The sequence below is a fragment of the Stegostoma tigrinum genome, unplaced genomic scaffold, assembly GCF_030684315.1.
Source record: "Stegostoma tigrinum isolate sSteTig4 unplaced genomic scaffold, sSteTig4.hap1 scaffold_67, whole genome shotgun sequence".
In the NCBI taxonomy this organism is placed as follows: domain Eukaryota; kingdom Metazoa; phylum Chordata; class Chondrichthyes; order Orectolobiformes; family Stegostomatidae; genus Stegostoma; species Stegostoma tigrinum.
Genome location: NW_026728611.1, coordinates 871,623 through 889,694, shown reverse-complemented (window position 1 = coordinate 889,694; position 18,072 = coordinate 871,623). Strand labels below are relative to the sequence as shown.

General features: G+C 44.4%; 1 long non-coding RNA gene across 2 annotated transcripts; it reads left to right on the top strand.

Annotated features, from left to right (window-relative positions):
• The first annotated feature begins 2,388 nt into the window (after positions 1 to 2,388).
• Positions 2,389 to 18,072, top strand: LOC132209136 (uncharacterized). Of its 2 annotated transcripts, XR_009445234.1 has the most exons (5): positions 2,389 to 2,701; positions 4,386 to 4,507; positions 6,341 to 6,505; positions 11,501 to 11,600; positions 17,182 to 18,072. It is a non-coding gene; the product is annotated as an uncharacterized LOC132209136 (long non-coding RNA). The 2 variants fall into 2 exon arrangements; XR_009445233.1 differs by lacking the exon at positions 4,386 to 4,507 and having other exon boundaries at positions 2,504 to 2,701.

Here is an 18,072-nt window from a genome sequence, read left to right as displayed (position 1 = left end):
ACATTCTGGCTATTCAGGGAGTGCAGCGTAGGTTCACGAGGTCAATTCCTGGAATGGCGTCCGGGACTATCATATGTTGAAAGATTGGAGCGACTGGGCTTGTATACACTTGAGTTTACAAGGATGAGAGGGGATCTGATTGAGGCGTATAAGATTATTAAGGGATTGGACACTCTGGAGGCAGGAAGCATGTTTCCGCTGATGGGTGAGTCCAGAACAGAAGACACAGTTTAAAAATAAGGGGTAGGCCATTTAGAGCAGAGTTGAGGAAAAACTTCTTCACCCAGAGAGCGATGGATATATGGAATGCACTGCCCCAGAAGGCAGTGGAGGCCAACTCTCTGGATACTTTCAAGAAAGAGATAGATAGAGCACTTAAAGATAGTGGAATCAAGGGTTATGAGGATAAGGCAGGAACAGGATACTGATTGTGGATGATCAGCCATGATCGTAATGAATGGTGGTGCTGGCTCGAAGGGTCGAACGGCCTACTCCAGCACCTATTGTCTATTCATTCACCATATCCAGATACATGAACGTTGGATCACTCTCCAAAGGTATCAGTAACTATTGCCAATCCTCAGTTACATCTGGAGAACTTGATGTTTGACCTTTCTGAACCAGTGCAGGTCATGTGGTGAAGTCGCACTTGCAATGATATGAGGTAACGAGTTCCCAAATGATCGGAAAGGATTAGTGATGTTTTCCAAAAGAACAATTTAAATGTTTTCACATTTTTGATTCAATCCAATGATCTGACATATTACACAAGGTTGTCACAAAACAATATTTGATACCAGGTACTTATTAGGACAAGTGACCCAAAACTGGCCAAAGAAGTAGGTTTCAAGGAATATCCTGAACAAACAAGGGGACTTTGAAAACCACGGATGTTTAGGGAGTAAATTCAAGAGCTTATGGCCTTAGGAACTGAAAACATGAAAAAGGTGGGAGTTAAAACCAGAAATCCACAGGAGGTTGGAAGTCAGGGAGAACAAATGTCTTGAAGGAAAAAGCAAAAGGACAGTAGATGCTTGAAAGTTGTAACACAAGCAGAAATTGATGTAAAACTCAGCTTATCTGGCAGTGCTTGTGGAGAGAGAGAGAGCAGCATTACTGTTTTGTGTCCAGTGACCCTTCTTCAGATATATCTCAGAGGGGTTTGCAGCTGGAGGGACTATCAAACGAAAGTGGTGTGATGCCAAAATTTCAAAATAAGGATATGAATTTCAAAACCTTGGTGCTTTGCCACTGAGAAAATGTTTATGTTAGTGAGCACAGAATGGCAAAACTTGAAGATGTTAAAATCGGTGAGAATAAACACATGGGCAGCAGATTTTTGGATCAGTTCAAGATTTCAGGGAAGTAGTATTAAGAAGCCGGCCAGGAGTGTGTTTGGGGAGTTAAGTCGAGAGGTAGCAAAGGAATGGATGAGAGTTTCAGCAGCAGATGACCTGAGATGCTGTTGAGGTTGAAATTGTATGTGGTCTTTGTGATAATGAGTGTGGGGGTGAGTAATGTGGTTAGAAGCTCATCTTGGGGTGAAATATTGCACCCTGACTGTGACCAGTGTGTTACCTGCCAGTTACCCGGGGCAGGGATGGAGTCAGTGGCGAGGGAGTAGAATTTTGCTCCCAGCCTGGATTGACATTTTTCATTGTCTATTTAAATGTGATCTATACCCCTTTTCAAACAAGAACAGACTTGGCAGCAGAACTAATTGGTGAACCAACTGTCAGCTTTATTGAGACAAAGTGTGGAGTTTATCTGTTATGAAGTAAACTACAGTGACAAACTCAGACAGCTACTTACAGTTGAATGTGGATTATACTGCTTAAGTCAATAACTAGGCAGTAGAGCAGTGAAACAACTTATTGGAGTTTCTGCAGCCGCGGTCTTCAAACTTTTTCTTGTGTTGGGCTTTTATCTTCTGATTCTCGTTGCTTTCCATTGCACAGACCTTTCTTGAGAGTCTCTTTTCTGCTTGTTCTTTTTTGATTAACCTCCCTCTCTGTCCAATCACAGTTCATATGAACAACACTCACCTCACTTCACCACGTGATGTTCTTCATATTCATAATTATTCCCTTTACATCTTACCTGAGGACTGCTAGACCTGTATTTATTACCCTTATTTCATCGCTATTTCTCTATTGGCTGACAGAGCGGTATCAAGAGTACCTTTAGCTTTGAGCTGCCGGAAGCCTTTTCAATCGCGACTTATTAAAAAATAACAAAAGAACTGGGATGTTGTCAATCAGGAACAAAAACAAAGTTGCTGGAAAAGCTCAGCAGGTCTGGCAGCATCTGTGAAGGTAAAAAGACAGATCCAGTTTTCAGTCTCATTCGTCTCAAAATGCAACATTGCGACGACGTTCATTTGCTTCCAACAATAACACAAAGCACTGCGCATGCTCCAGCTCACAGTGAAGTCCGGCTGATTGATGTCAGTGCGCGACCAATAGGAGCACAGGTGTGCCGTGCATGACCGGACGGATGTCGCCCAATCGGAATGAAGGGAGGGCGGGATCAGTGAAAACCACGTGATCATCCACGAGTGCGGTGCAGAGTCGCTGAGATAACCGGAACTGCAGATGCTGGAGAATCCGAGATAACACGGTGTGCAGCTGGATGTACACAGCAGGAAAGCTGACGTTTCGGGCCTAGATCCTTCGCTGAGACCAAGATTTGTGCAATTGAGGTAAGAGCAGGCCACAGTAAAGAAAGCAAAACGGTAGAAAGCTGGAGGGAAGTGATATTCGTATGGGTTTGGAAGTTTTACAAACAGTTAGTGCACGTCGGAAAACACACCCATTTGAAACTCCCAGACTCACGTTTGCAGAAAACAAATCAACGCCTCAGATGGCGATAGGCCCGTGTGACCGTCACCATCTTTATTGGGGGCAGTGATCCGCGGGGCGCATGCGCGACAGCTTTGAAACTTTAAAAGGGCCGGGGGTGAAGCTGGAGGAACATAACAGGACAGGCAGCATCAGAGAAACAGGAAAACTGACGTATTCGGGCCCACACCCTTCAGAAATGGGGGAGGGGAAGGGGATGCTGAAACAAACAGGGAGAGAGTGGGAGACAAGTGGAGAGGAGACAGACAAGTTAAAGAGGTGAGGATGGAGCAGGTAAAGGTGAGTGTAGGTGGGGAGGGGATGGGTCAGTCTATGGAGGACCAACAAGTCAAAGGGGTGGGATGAGGTTAGCAAGTAGGAAATGGGGGTGTGGCTTGAGATGGGAGGAGGGGATAGGTGAGAGGAAGAGCAGGTTAGGGAGGTGGGGATGAGCAATTGTTTATTGCGAACTGAGTGTAGGTGTTCTGTAAAGTGGTCCCCAAGCCTCTGCTTGGTTTCCCTGATATAGAGGAGGCCAGAACGGGTGCAGCGGTGCAGTATACCACATTAGCACCTGCATACCCCATACAGATTGCCTCAAAGCCCTACGCTATTTCCTGTCCTGCAGGTCTGACCAGTTCCCCTCCACTGACCCCATTATGTGCTTCGGTGAACTCGTCCCACTGCCTACAGACAAAGGGGGTGGCCATGGGTACCTGCGTGGGCCCAAGCTTTGCCTGCCTCTTTGTTGGAACAATCCCTCTTCCGTACCTCTTCCTCCAGTACATGGATGACTGTATCGGCGCTGCCTCGTGCTCCTATGAGGAGCTCGAACAGTTCGCCCACTTCACCAACACCTTCCACCCCAACCTTAAGTTCACCTGGACCATCTCTAACCACCTCTCTCACCTTCCTGGTCCTCTATTTCCATCTTGGGGAACAATCTCAAAACCGATATATATTTCAAGCCCACTGACTCCCACAGCTACCTAGAATACACCTCCTCCCACCTGTCAAGTTTGTTTTCGGAGACCCTCACGGACGTGCTGCAATAACAAGACACTGACCTGTTTAGAAAAACACCAATCATTTTCTTACCAAGCAAGTACAAGCTGTGAAGAATCACTGTACTCAACCCGGCACACAGTGCAAAGTCTCACAAGGAGTTCTCCCCGGACAGTCCCTGCTTTTTATACTTTACAAAAGACATGATACAGAAAACGATTTCACAACCTCCAATGACATGATACATAAAACAATTACTACAACAGACAAAAACAGGATACCAAGCAATTATTACATCGACAACATAAAAGACCAGGATATAGTATCGATTGCTTGTGAAGTAGCTGCTCATGGCAGGAGGTGATTTTGAGTTGTTGTCCGGGACAGATTGTGATTTCAAGTTGCCAGTGTGTCTGGCTAGGACAAAGTCAGTGCCCTGGCTCCTTAGTCAGCGACAGAAGTTACATGCTTTAGAGGTTTCACACCTTTACAAAATTTCCCCACCTAACCCTATTTGATACAGATTGATTCTAATTTCAGTTCAGTCAGGAAACTTAAGACAGTGTCTGCATGCCGATGTGTGAGAAGATAAGGAGTTACAAAAGCTTTACACTGAATTCCTAGCTGGGCAGGAAGCTTCAGGGCAGTGTCTGCATACCGATGTGAGTAGATAAAAGACTTTACTTCTATAAATCGAAGTCTCTGTATAGGAATCAAATGCAGATGAAAGACTTTGATTTCTATACTTCTTTAAATTAATGGGATGTTATCACATTAACATCTCACACCCACCCACCGTCCTGCAAAAATGCCATCTCCTATTCCCAATTGCTTCACCTCTGCCGCATCTGCTCCCAGGATTCCACTCCCGTACATCTATGATGCCCTTGTTTTTCAAGGACCGCAACTCCACTCCCCACCTCCCCACCAGAGTGGTCAAGAACACCCTTGACCGTGTCTCCTGCATTTTTCTACAACTCCTCCCTCGCACCCTGTCCCTGCAATAACAACTGAAAAAGAATCCCCCTCATCCTCACATACCACTCCACCAATCTCCGGATCGAACACGTCATCCTCTGACACTTCCGCCATCAGCAATCCGACCTCACCATCAAAGACATTTTTCCCTCCCCACCCTTGCTTGCCTTCCGGAGAGACCAGTCTCTCCGTGACTCCCTTGTCCGCTGCACGCTGCCCTCCAACCCCACTACTCCCAGCACCTTCCCCTGCAACCAAAGGAAGTGCTACACTTGCCTCCACACCTCCTCCCTCTTCTCTTCCCCCCCCCCCCCCATCCCAGGCCCCAAGAAGACTTTCTACATCGAGCAGATGTTCACCTGCACATCTGCCAATGTGGTATACTGCATCCCCTGTACCCGTTGTGGCCTCCTCTACATTGGGGAAACCAAGCGGAGACTTGGGGACCGCTTTGCAGAACACCTACGCTCAGTTCGCAAGAAACAACTGCACCTCCCAGTCGCGAACCATTTCAACTCCCCATCCCATTCCTCAGATGACATGTCCATCCTGGGCCACCTGCAGTGCCACAATGATGCCACCCAAGGGTTGCAGGAACAGCAACACATATTCTGCCTGGGAACCCTGCAGCCCAATGGTGTCCATGTGGATTTCAGAAGCCTCAAAATCTCCCCTCCCCCAACTGCATCCCAAAACTAGCCCAGCTTGTCCCTGCCTCCCTAACCTGTTCTTCCTCTCTCCTATCGCCTCCTCCCACCTCAAGCTGCACCCCTATTTCCTGCTTACTAACTTCATCCCACCCCCTTGACCTGTCTGTCCTCCCTGGACTGACCTATCACCTCCCTACCTCCCCACCTCTCCTCATCTTTACCTGCTCCATGCCCGCCTCTTTAACTTGTCTGTGTCCTCTCCAAATATCTTTTCTCTCCATCTTTGATCTGTCTCCCCCCTCTCCCTATTTCGTTCAGAATCCTCTTCCCCTCCCCCGTTTCTGATGAAGTGTCCAGGCCCAAAACGTCAGCTTTCCTGCTCCTAAGATGCTCCTTGGCCTGCTGTGTTCATCCAGCTCCACACCTTGTTATCTTGGACTCTCCAGCATCTGCAGTTCCTATTATCTCTTATCCAAGAGAAATGTTTGTTTCTTATGGATTTTTTTTCCCAGACTGTTGGATCATAGCAGCTCACACTGCTCTTGCTCACTTCTGTGCTCCCTGATCACCTTTGTCGGTGTCTAATCTCTTCAGTCTCTACTGATGGATAGATTTGATCTCTGTAGTATTTTACTGTAATTTCCTTGTACCTTTTTTGTAAATAAATTTTCCTCTGCTGCCCACCCCCTGACCATGTGCTGCTCTCTGACCAGATTAATTTTTGAATGGTATCTTTCACAGTCAGGAAATATTTTCCCAGAAAGAGTGTATTTTTCTTCCATTTCAGACCACCAAATTCTACAGCGTTTTTATCTGTCATTCATTTTGCACTTCTGCAACATTTACTGTGTGTTTCTCCTTCCACAGATACCAGCGATCGTTGCCAAAGCCCTGTTACCTGTGGAGAAGGTGATGTTTAACTTTCGTGTGCTACTGCAGTTTGTATGATAAAGGTGCTCTCACAATGCTCCATTTGAGAAGTTACAGATCATTCATCTAGCGATACTGAAGAGCTACTGAAGAGCTAATGGTGTATGTCCAAATCAACAAACTATTTGTATTTTTATCATGTTTTATAATTTCACAAAAATATTATCAACAAACTTTTGACGTAAGGCCATATTAGGTCAGGTGACCAAAAAGTTACCAAATCTACAGGTTTTCCTGACTCTCTCAAGGAAAGCAAACCTAAGAGGTTTATCAGGGGAATTCCAGATCACGTTTTCTGGCAACTTTAGAAACAGCCTCCAATAGTGAAGGGATGATTAAACGCATTGTTGGAGTCTGGAACTAAATGAGTTATCCAAGTCTTGAAGGTTGTTTGGTGCAGGGAGATAGGGCTCATCACAGCCAGGAATTAAATCACTGGTGAGAATTTTAAATTGTTGCTTATAAATAGGAGCCTTTGTGGGTCAGGGAGCACAGCAGTGATGGTGAACAGGTCTTGGTACAAATGAACTTGTGTGCAGCAGAATTTTAGGTATTCTTGAGGTTGCAGGGATGTTGAATGTGGGAGGCCGACTGGCAGTGAGTTTGGATAGTTAAGTCTAGAGGTAACACAGGAATAGATGAGAGGTTCAGCAGATGAGCTGAAACTAAGGTGTCACTGTCAGTCATTGTCACTGAAGTGGAAGTAAGTGGTTTTTGTGCAGAGCTCTGCTGTTTACCCTCCCCTCACCTCAGGAATTCAGCTGTTTGTGAATTTGCGGATCAAGTCTGTAATAAGATCAGGAACCGAGTGCCCACCATGGCCCATGCTGGGTGTCACTGAGCAGGTTACTGCTGAGTAAGTGCTGCTTACGACCGCTGTCGACGACGCCTTCCATCACTTTACTGATGATAGAGAGTAGATTGCTTGAGGGGAAATTGGTCGGGTTCAATTTTCAGTGTTTCTGTGCTGAACAGACCTGGGCAGTTTCCCAAATTGTTAGTAGATGCCAGCGCTGTAGCAGAACTGAAATAGTTTGGCTTGGATGCTAGCAAGCTCTAGAGCACTAGTCATCGCTACTATTGTCAGAGTGTTGCCAGGGCCCATAACCTTTGCACTGTTCATTCATTTCTTTAATATCATGTGAAATGAATCAAATTGGATGAAAACTCACATCTCTGTTGGGGACCTCTGGAGAAGGCTGAGATGGATCATCCAGTTGGCACTTCTGGCTGAAGATTGCTGCAGACTTGTCTTTTGCATGGATAGGTTGGGGTCCTGTGTCGGGTAAAGATGGGGATTTTTGGCATTCTTCCTCCAGTGAGTTGTTTAATTGTCCATCACCGTTCACGACTGGGTGTGGCAGAACTGCAGAGCTTGCATCTGATCTATTGGTTATGGGGTGGCTTAGCTCTAACTCTTGCTGCTTATGCTATTTGGCATGCAGATAGTCCTGTTTGGTGGTTTTACCAGGTTGGCACCTTATTTTTTAGGTATGCCTGGTGCTGCCCTTGGCGTGCCCTCCAATACTCTCCGTTCAACCAGTGTTGGTCCCCTGGATCAATGGCAATGGCTGTCTGTAGGATATGCTGGGCCATGAGGTTACAGATTGTGCTGGAGAAGGTCTGCTACTGTTGCAGTCTCTCTCAAAGCCTCATAGATATCTGGTTTTGAGCTCCTGTGTCTGTTCCAAGTCTGTCCCTTTTAGCCGAAGTTAGTGCCACCCAACGCAATGGGGGGTATTCTCAAGTTTAAGATGAGGCTTTGTCTCCACAGGAGTGTGCGGTGGTTGCTGTTAACAATCCTGTCATGGACAGATGCCTCTGCAGCTGGGAAATTGGTGATGATGAGATCAGCTATATTTTCCCCGTTTTGGTGCGTCAGCACCTGCTGCAGTCCCAGCCAAGCAGCTTTGTCCTTCAGGACCCGACCAGCCTGATTGGTAATCCTCCTGCAAACTACTCCTGATGTGGACATTGAGTACATTTAGTGCTATTCACACTCGCAGTGCTTTCTCTAAGTGCTGTTCAACATGATGGAGTTTTTTGTTTCTTAAAATTCCCTCTTGGGATGTGGAAATCGCTGGCTGGACCAGCGTTTATAACCTGGAAGGCAGTTAAGAGTCAAGCACATCACTATGGGTTTGGAGTCACATGTCATCCAGACCAGGTAAGGATGGCACATTTCCGGAAAGGGCATAAGTGAACCAGATGGGTCTTTCCTGATAATTGGCAATGGTTTCATGGTCATCATGAGAATCTTAGTTCCAGATCATTATTTAATTCATGTTTCACCATCTGCCATGGCAGGATGCGAACCCAGGTCCCCAGAATGTTACCTGGGTCTCTGGATTAATAATCTAGCGATAATACTACTGCTGATTTATCAACCAAGGGAGGATGGTACATGGTAATCAGCAGGAGCCGTGAGACTTCCAGGCGTCAGAGTCAAAGTTGAGTACTCCCAGGTCAAATAATCTGGTCAGAATAGCACTGTGCTGTCACGTCTGCTGGGACAGGGCTTCACTAAGGACAATGATAGTGGTGTGTGTCATTGTTTGCCAGGTATGTTTCCATGAGTCTGACACTGTTCCTTGACTCGTCTTTGAAGCGGCTCTCCAAATTTTGCCACTAGCCCCCAGATATTATTAAGCAGGAGTTTGGGGGGCCGATAGGGCTGATTCTGCAGTTGTCTTTCCTAGTTCCCTGGTAGATGCCAAATGGGCCACCCAGCTTCATTCCTTTGTTGAAACTTTGCAGTGATTTGCAACTGAGTGGCTTGCTGAGGTTGGCAAATTTCTTTCCCCAAAGGACATTAGATTTTTTTTTCACTCTGTCATCAGCAATTGTTGCCATGGCAACCAGTTGATTCTTCCAGTTTTTTTAATTGAATTCAAATTCCACCATCTGCTGAGATAGGATTTGAACCTGGACTTCTGTTGTACATTTTAACATTCTGGATAAAAGTTAGTCATCAGGTTTGTTCACTCATTTTTAAATATCACTAACACAGGCATTGTTTCTTTGCAAAACACTGTCCATCATCCTGTCTCCTCCATCCTCCGCTCCAACAGCAAGTGAAGGAGACACATGCAGTTTCTATGTCACTAAGATTGAGACAATCCAATCAGCTGCCTCTGCTGCTTCCCTCTCTTCCACAAGCCCACCAAACCAAATTGCCTAGCATGTTGCTCCTCGTTTTAGGCTTAAACTTGCATCTTTGTCCAGTTTCATGTCAAGCCTTATCAGAGCTCATCTTAACCCTTTGCCCTATTCTCACTAAACTACAAATATTCCAACTCTTATTTCTCCTCCTCCTCCTCCCTGCCTCTTCCCCCATGCCAATTCACAGATATTGTTACTTGTTCTGTCTGTTTCTCTTTTCTGGTTATGTCCTTCTCACCCATTCTGTTTAAAACCAATGTTCGACCTCACCGTCATTGGAAAATCCCACTCCATCTCTCTTTCCTGTCTGAAATCCATGTAGTAAATGTCCCTCAAGGATCTATCCTTGGCCCATGCTGTTTCTCACCAACATACTTCCAGGAGGTGAGATCTTCGACAAGCACTGTGTTAACTTTCACATGTATTCTACAATGTTCAGATCTAACTCGTCTCCATCACTTTGCTCCACTGTTACTCAATTATAAAACTGCTTTTCATGCTTCCACTACTTGATTAGCTGAAATTTCCTCCAATAACACTTTGTGATAGTAAAACACATTGCCTTCAGTTATTATTACAAATTATTTTTCCTTACTATTGTACTGAATCCATCCCTCTCATTGGGAACTGTCTGAGGCTGAACTGCACCCTTCTCAATAATGCTCTCATATCTGGTCTCAAGATGAACATCTTACCGTACATTTCAATCACAAATGCCAGAAATTTCAATCTCTAAAATGCTCCTTCTCTCCACCTCACTCCAGCTCATTCGCGACTGAAACCCCTTACCCATGTCTGTGTTGCCTTAAGCTTGACAATTCCAAAAGAGAACCCTCTCTTCTCTGCCTTATCAAGAATCTGCTCCCACGATGAGAAATATTTCCTCAGCATTTATCCTGTCAACTCCCTTGAGAATCCTCTATTTTTAATTAGAACATCTCTCATTCTTCAAAAAAATCTAGTTAGTATATTCCAGACCTGTTTAGTCTTAGCTTAAAACATAATCCCTCCAAACCAATGATCATCTTAGTTCAACTTCTTTGAAATGCCTCCAGTGAAGTGATATACTTGCTCGAATAAGTGGACCAAAAAAGCTGCTCACATTCTTCCAGATGTGGTCTTGCCAGCAAGTTGTATATTTGTCCTAAGACATGTATTCCAAACTCTTCTACTGCAAACACCTTGACATAAGGATAACATCCCATGACCCTTCCCGATTACCTGTTGCAACTGTGTGCTCGCTTCATGCTTCCTGCACAATTATTCCTGAATCCCTTTTGTGTTGCAGTTTTCCACAGTTTTTACATTTTTAAATAACACTGTTCTTTGGTCATCTCCTCAAAAAATAGCAACTTCTCATTTTCCCAAATTATACTCCATTTGCCGACTTGTCGCCCATTTATCAATATCTCTCCATAAACTCTAACCCTCATGGAACTTGACTGTTATCCCTTTTTATGAGATCCTCCCTCATTCTTCTCATCTTTTTGTTGGGAGCACTGGGCAACATGACACATATGTAATTGCTGCCTTTTTAAGGGGTGTTTTTTCAAATGACTGGGAGAAGCTTACTGCCCATTTCTCAGAATCGAGACAACTTGTTCATCAAGTTGCATTGGGCCGGAAAAGCTGATGTCTCATTGTGGCAGTGCAGCAGCACAGAAGGAAAGAAAAGGAAGCAAATCCTGCTGCCTGCATCGCACTAAATCTTGGCCATTCTTTGCCTTGTGTCAAACACCTGTTGTTCTGTTCAGTGACATGAAGCCCCAATGTGGAAATTCCGAGAAACCCAAATAGAAATCCCTCAAATCAGCTGCTGACTCCCACAAGGAATAATGTGCAGCAGGAACAATGCACAGTTACCCTCGGCCAGGAGGAGGGGATGTTGTGGATTTCTACTCTGACAGTGATGGATTTTATGAATTTGTGTTACAGGATATTACAAGTGGACTTTCAGGTAGGAAGCTCAATAATTGTAACACCAAACTCTGACAGAATTACTCAATTCATCAGGACCTGGATATTCGCATTGTGTGTGAGTATTGTGTTCCTGCTCATTCCCATTTGCCATGTAAAATTTCTCTCTTATTACTCCATTCTCTCAATAGATCTTTCCTACAACTTTCAATATATGTCCTGTAGTCCTTTTTTATGGCCAGTTGTGTACGTTTTACCATTCTAATGTTTATCTTTTGTAAACACCTCCTATCAAAGGTCCCCTCAAAATCCTTTGTTACAAGGAGATCAATCTCCGTTTCCCCAAGCACCTGATTACCCAATGACAGTTTGCTTCTTGTGTGTGAGGCACTCATCCACTTTTCATTTCCACTTACCTGCATGAGTACAGCCCCAACAATATTAAAGGAAGTTAACATCCTCCAGATGAAGCAGTGTCGGAGTGGTGTCCCATCCACCACATTCAACATTCCCCTCTACACCACTGAGGCAAAGTGGCATCACTGTGCCTAAGGTGAAGTCACCATTATCCTACCTGACCATAGGGCTAGTTTAACCTGAAGATTACCACACCCCAGGCAAGGGGAGAGGTTGAGAATGAGAGTCCATCTATTGTCGATGGATATTCTCAATATGTACCAGCAATACCTAAGTCACATGAAATTATAACTTTAAAAAAAACCCTATCCATGCAACTAAAAACCCTCTTCGTACAAACCATTCTGTTAAATCTCCTCTGCCCCCTATCAGGGACCCTCCCGTCCTTCACGGTGTGTGGGGGATCTTTGGTTTGCACAGACTCAGCTCGTCTCTGTTCCTGTCTGTGATGTCATCATGCTGTGACAATGGCACTGAGCCTCACTCTCTGTGAGGGTGGTAGGCACAGAGATCCTCATAGCGTTTAAGGCATATTTAGATGCACACTTGTGATGCCAACACAGACAAGTGTATGGGCCAAGTGCTGGAAAATTAGATTAGAATAGTTAGGGTGTGGTTTTTAACCAGCCCAGGCTGTATGGGCCACAAAGCCTTTTTCTGTGCTGTAGACCTCCGAGACTCTTCACATAGGAAGATGCCCAGCAATATTTCAAGTTATTTCAGAAAATGAGATATTAGACTAAATGACTCATGATTGGTCAGTGTTTTCGGGAGTAAAGTGAGGTATAGAGGGAAAGCGGTTGACTTCAATTCTGGGGCCTGAAGCCCAGGAAATTGAAAGTGCTGCCATCATGTGGATGAATAAAAATAAGGATTGTATTAGAGGAAAGAAATATCGTTCTTGTATCACTGATCTGTGAGGCTGGATGATATGAGAGACAGGAAGGGTTCTGAGACTGGAGAAGACTACAAAAATAGAGAAAAGTGAGCTTGGAGGAGATTACAGAAATGGGGAAGATTGTGAGGCTGGAGGAGACCAGACAGAGGGAGTTTGTGACGGTAAAGACAATTATAGAGCTAAAGAAGTTTGTGGGCTGGAGGAGATGACAGATAAGGTGGTCTGTGAGACTGGAGGAATCTAGATAGATGGTGTGAGTTGAGGCTGGAGGGGGATTCCAACGATAGGCAGGTCATGAGGCTGGAGAGGGATTCCACAGATGTGAAGGGTGTTGAGACTCGAGAATGATGCCTGCAACAATGCAGGTAGTGAGGCTTGAGGGCATGATCTGGAGGGTAGTGAGGTCTGAGGTATGATTCCTGCAGTAGGGAGGGTAGTGAGGCTCCAGGGTGGATTATTATCATAACAGCACAGTGGTGTACTTACAGCAGATGGAGTGCAGCAGTAATAGAAAGTACCACTTTCTCCAAATTGAATAAAAGTGGAAATCAATATTAGCCTGTGCAGCAAAGGCCACATCCCATAAGTCAATTAAAATTGATGGGTCTCTGGTTTGGAGAGAGTGAACAAAAGCTCAGGTAATTCTCCATTGTAGCAATGTTTGGTAACCGTGGAGTACAACATTCAGATAATTGGCAAAAAATGCAGAGTGAAAATGTGAAGAGTGTTTGACTCAGCAAGTTCCCAGGATCTGGAACAGTCTGAATGGCAGCTGGATGCAGATTTAGCAGTTATTCTCAAAAAAGAGTTTGGATTTAACTTTTCAAGGAATGATGGGCAAATGGTGGGGGAATTGTTTCAGTTTTGCAGCACCTCCAGAGTGAGAGTGAAGCCTTTGACACGATTCCACATGGTAGACTGATACGTAAAGTTAGATCACATGTGATTCAGGAAGAGCTCGCTAATTGGAAGCGGAATTGGCTCAGTTGGAGGAGAGACGGTGGTGCTGGAGGATTTTTCAGAGTGGAGTTCTGTGACCAGCATGTTCCACAGCATTTGGCACAGGGTCCACTTTTGTTTCTCATTTATATTAATGATTTGGATGAGAATTTAAGGGACAAGATTAGTAAGTTTGCAGATGATACTAGAATTAGTGGTATGAAATGTTGGTATAGTGGTCAGTGAAGGTTATCGAAGATGACAGCAAGATCTTGATCAATTATGTCAATGGGTTGAGGAGTGGAGGATGAAGTTCAATTTGAATAAATGTGAGACATTGTATTTTGGTAAAATGAACCGGGTAGGACTTGCACAATTGATGGTTGCACCCAGGGTAGTGTTGTGGAACAGAGAAATGCTGAGATTCAAGTGCATAATTCTTTGAAGTTTATGTAGACAAGTAGACAGAGTGATTAATAAGTTGTTTAGCTCACTTCCTTTCATTGCTCAGACCTTAGAGTCTCAGAGTTGGGATGTTATGTTGAGGTTGTACAGGACATTGTTTTGGCTTCATTTGAGGTATTGTGTGCAGCTCTGGTCGCCCTGTTACAGGAAGGACATTATTATTAAACTGGAGACAGTTCAGAATAGACTTGCTGGGATGTTGCCAGGAATGGAGGGCTTGATTATCAAATAGACGGCCAAAGCTGGCACTTTTCTCACTGCAGCATAATGGGTTAACGAGTGGCCTTGGAGGTTCATAAAATCATGAGGGCACAGATTATGCAAATAGCAAGGGTTTATTCACAAGGTTGGCTGATTTCAAGACAAGCGGACATGTGTGTAAGGTGAGAGGAGAAAGACATATTTAAAAAGACATGAGGGAAACTTTTATTTTTATGGAGTTTTCCATGTGTGGAACAAACTTTCAGAGGAAGTGGCAGATACAGGTACAGCCACGTTGTTTAAAAGACATTTGAATTAGGACATAGACAAGAGAGGTTTAGAGGAGTATATGCCAGATGCAGGCAGATGTGATCAGTTTAAAATAAAACTTATTTATTTAATATACATTTCAAAATTCTAAATTGGAGTAAGGCCAACTTTGACATTGTTGGGCAAGAACTTGCAAAAGATGATCCAGAGAGGTAATATGCAGGTCAAGGAATGCTTGGAAAGTGGGAGGTCTTCAAAACTAAAATAAGGAGAGCCCAGACACAATATGTTCCTGTTCATGTGAAGGGCAAGGCTGGTAAATGTAGGGGATACTGGCTGACTGGAGAAATTGAGGCTGTGGTCAAGAAAAAGGCGGCAGCACATGTCGGGTATTGACAGCAGGAATTAGGTCAATCCCTCGAAGTACAAGGGCAGTAGGATTATACTCGAGAAATCAGGATGGCAAAAAGGAGACATGAGCTATCTTTGGCAAATCAAGTTAAGGGGAATCCCAAGAGATTCTGAAACTTCATTTGGGACAAAAAAGCAACTAGGGAGAAAATAGGGCCCCTTTAAAGATCAACGAGGCTGTCTGTGTGGAACTGCAGGCTGAGATAGTGAATGAGTATTTCGCATTAGTATTTACTGCAGAGAAGGATATGGAAGTGAGAGAGCTTGGAAACATAAATAGTGAGTCGTGAGAAGTGTCTATATTACAGAGATCTAGGTGCTAGATGTCTTAAAATGCATAAAGGTGGATAGGTTCCTGGCACCTGATCAGGTGTTACCCACAAACTCTGGGAGAAGCTGGGGAAGCAATTGCTGGCCCCTTGCTGAGGTATTTGTATCACTGACACTAGTGAAGTGCCAGAAGGCTGGGTGGCTAATGTGGTGTCATTCTTTAAGGAAAAGCCACGGGACCATCGACCGTTGAGCCTGATGTCAGTGGTGGGTAAGTTGCTGGTGGGGATTCTGAGGGACAGGATTTGCATGTGTTTAGAGAAGCAAAGACTGATTAGGGATAGTCAACATGGCTTTGTGAGTAGGAAATCTTGTCTCATTAACTTGATTGCCTTCTTCGTCACTTCTTCAAAAAACTCAAAGCAGTGGACATTGTCTATTATGGACTTCAGCAAGGCATTCACCAAAGCTCCACATGACAGATTGGTTAGCAAGATTAGATCAAATGGAACCCAGGGAGAGTTAGCTATTTGAAACAAAATTGGCTTGAAGGTAGGAGACAAGATCATGGTCAGCTGGGGGAGAGTGGATTCAGTCTAGATGACTATGAACAGCAGTGTGCTGCAAGGATCGGTGCTGGGTCCACTGCTTTTTTTTAATCATTGATGCAAATCATGCGGAATGAATATTGGAGGAATGGTTAGTAAGTTTGCAGATGACACTAAAATTGTTGTTGTAGTAGACAGCAAAGGCGTTTACTTCCCAAGCACAATGGGAACATAATCACATGGGTTGATGTGCCAAGGAGTGATAGAAATAAGTTTTTAGTTCAGATAAATGTGAGCAATTGCATTATGGTAATGCAAATCAGCGCAGGACTTAAACAGTTAATGATGAGGCCCTGGGGACTGTTATGCAACAGGGACTCCTTGGGGTGCATGTGCACAGTTCCTTGAAGGTGGATTGCAGGTACAGAAGGTAGTGAAGATGATATTTGCTCTGCTTGCATTTATTGGTCAGTGCATTGAGCGTAGGAGTTGGGAGGTCAATGTTATAGGCTGAACAAGGCATTGATTATGCTGCTTTTGGAATACTGTGTTCAGTTCTGGTCTCCCTGCTATAGGAATGATGCTGTTGAACTTGGCAGGGTGCAGAAAAGATTTACAAGGATGTTGCAAGAGGTGGAATTTTGAGCTGTAGGGAGAAGTTGAATATGCTGGGTCTATTTTCCCTGGAGCATTGAAGGCTGAGGGGTGACCTTATAGAGGTTGTTAAAATTATGGTGGGCGTAGGGTGAATGGCCAAGATTGTTTTCCCAGGTTAGGGGAGACTAGAACTAATAACATTGGCTTTAGCCGAGAGGGAAAGTCTTAAAAGGGAACCAAAAGAACTGCAGATGCCTTAAATCTAAAAAAAAACAAATTTGCTGGAAAAGCCTAGCAGGTTTGGCAGCATCTGTGGAGGAGAGAAGAGTTTCGGGTTCTGAGGAAGGGTCACCGGTCCTGAAATGTTAACTTTTTTTCCTCCTTAACAGATGCTACAGGCCTGCTGAGCTTTTCCAGCGAATTTGTTTTTTTTAAAAAGGGAAAGTGGGTGGTGCCTGTGTAGAATGAGCTGCCAGAGGAACTGGTGGAAGCTGGTACAGTTACCCATCCAGATACCTTTTAAATGTTGTATGTGAATAGGAAGGGTGTCGCAGAGTATAGGTCAAATGCTTGCAAATGGGATTAGATTAATTTGGGATATCTAGTCAGCATGGACAACTGGGACCAAAGGGATTGTTTTGTGCTGTACAATGCTGATGAAGCATTTTTTGTTTTCATTTCAGATTCCCACAATTTTACTTCTGCACTATTCTTAGTCTTTCAGAGGGATCGAAAGGTTGAGTTACAGATCTATACAATGACTGTCCTTCCTCGCTGGCTTCCCCCACCTCTCTTTTGGTAGTTTTATGCAAACACTGACTGGATCCCTTACCTGGAGGATATTTATGAATGAATTTGTTCTAATGGTGATCCAGCATTTTCCCCAAGTATCGCTCCACACATGCCCAGAGAATTTCTCAGTTTCACAATCTGTGTCCTTCTGGTTTCTTACTCGCTACACTTAACTTTCTGTTTGAAAGTATAGTCTGCAGTTGGAGAATTTTAACAGGTCCACATCCAGGTCTGACGGTCACTTTGTTTATCACAACCCAATTATCTCAGGGTTTTGAACATTGAAGGAAAACGCAGCACTCACATTGGGGAGAAATGCACATGGTGTGTGTGTTGAAGAGTCTGTGAAGATTCATCTGAAATGTCCGAACACCAGTGCAGTGACACTGGGAGACAGTGTGGAAATGTGCAGATTGCAGGAAGGAATTTCTTCATCCATCCCAGCTAGAAACTGACCACCAGAGTCACACTGGAGAGAGACCATTGGCCTGTTCTGCATGAGGGAAAGGCTTTGCTGATTCGAATTCCCCGCTGATACACCAGCGAGTTCACTCTGGGGAGAGACCTTTCATGAGCTCTGAGTGTGGGAAGGGATTCATTGTCATCCAAACTGTTAACACACCAGCGAGTTCACAGACAACCACAGTTGAAGAACTTTGCTGTCACTCTCACTATCAAATGAACCATGGTTTTGGGCTGTTTGTACAGATGTTACCGACCCCTGCTCAATTAAAGGTGCTGGTATTGTGAATAAAATGTCACACTAACAGTTGTGTAAGGTA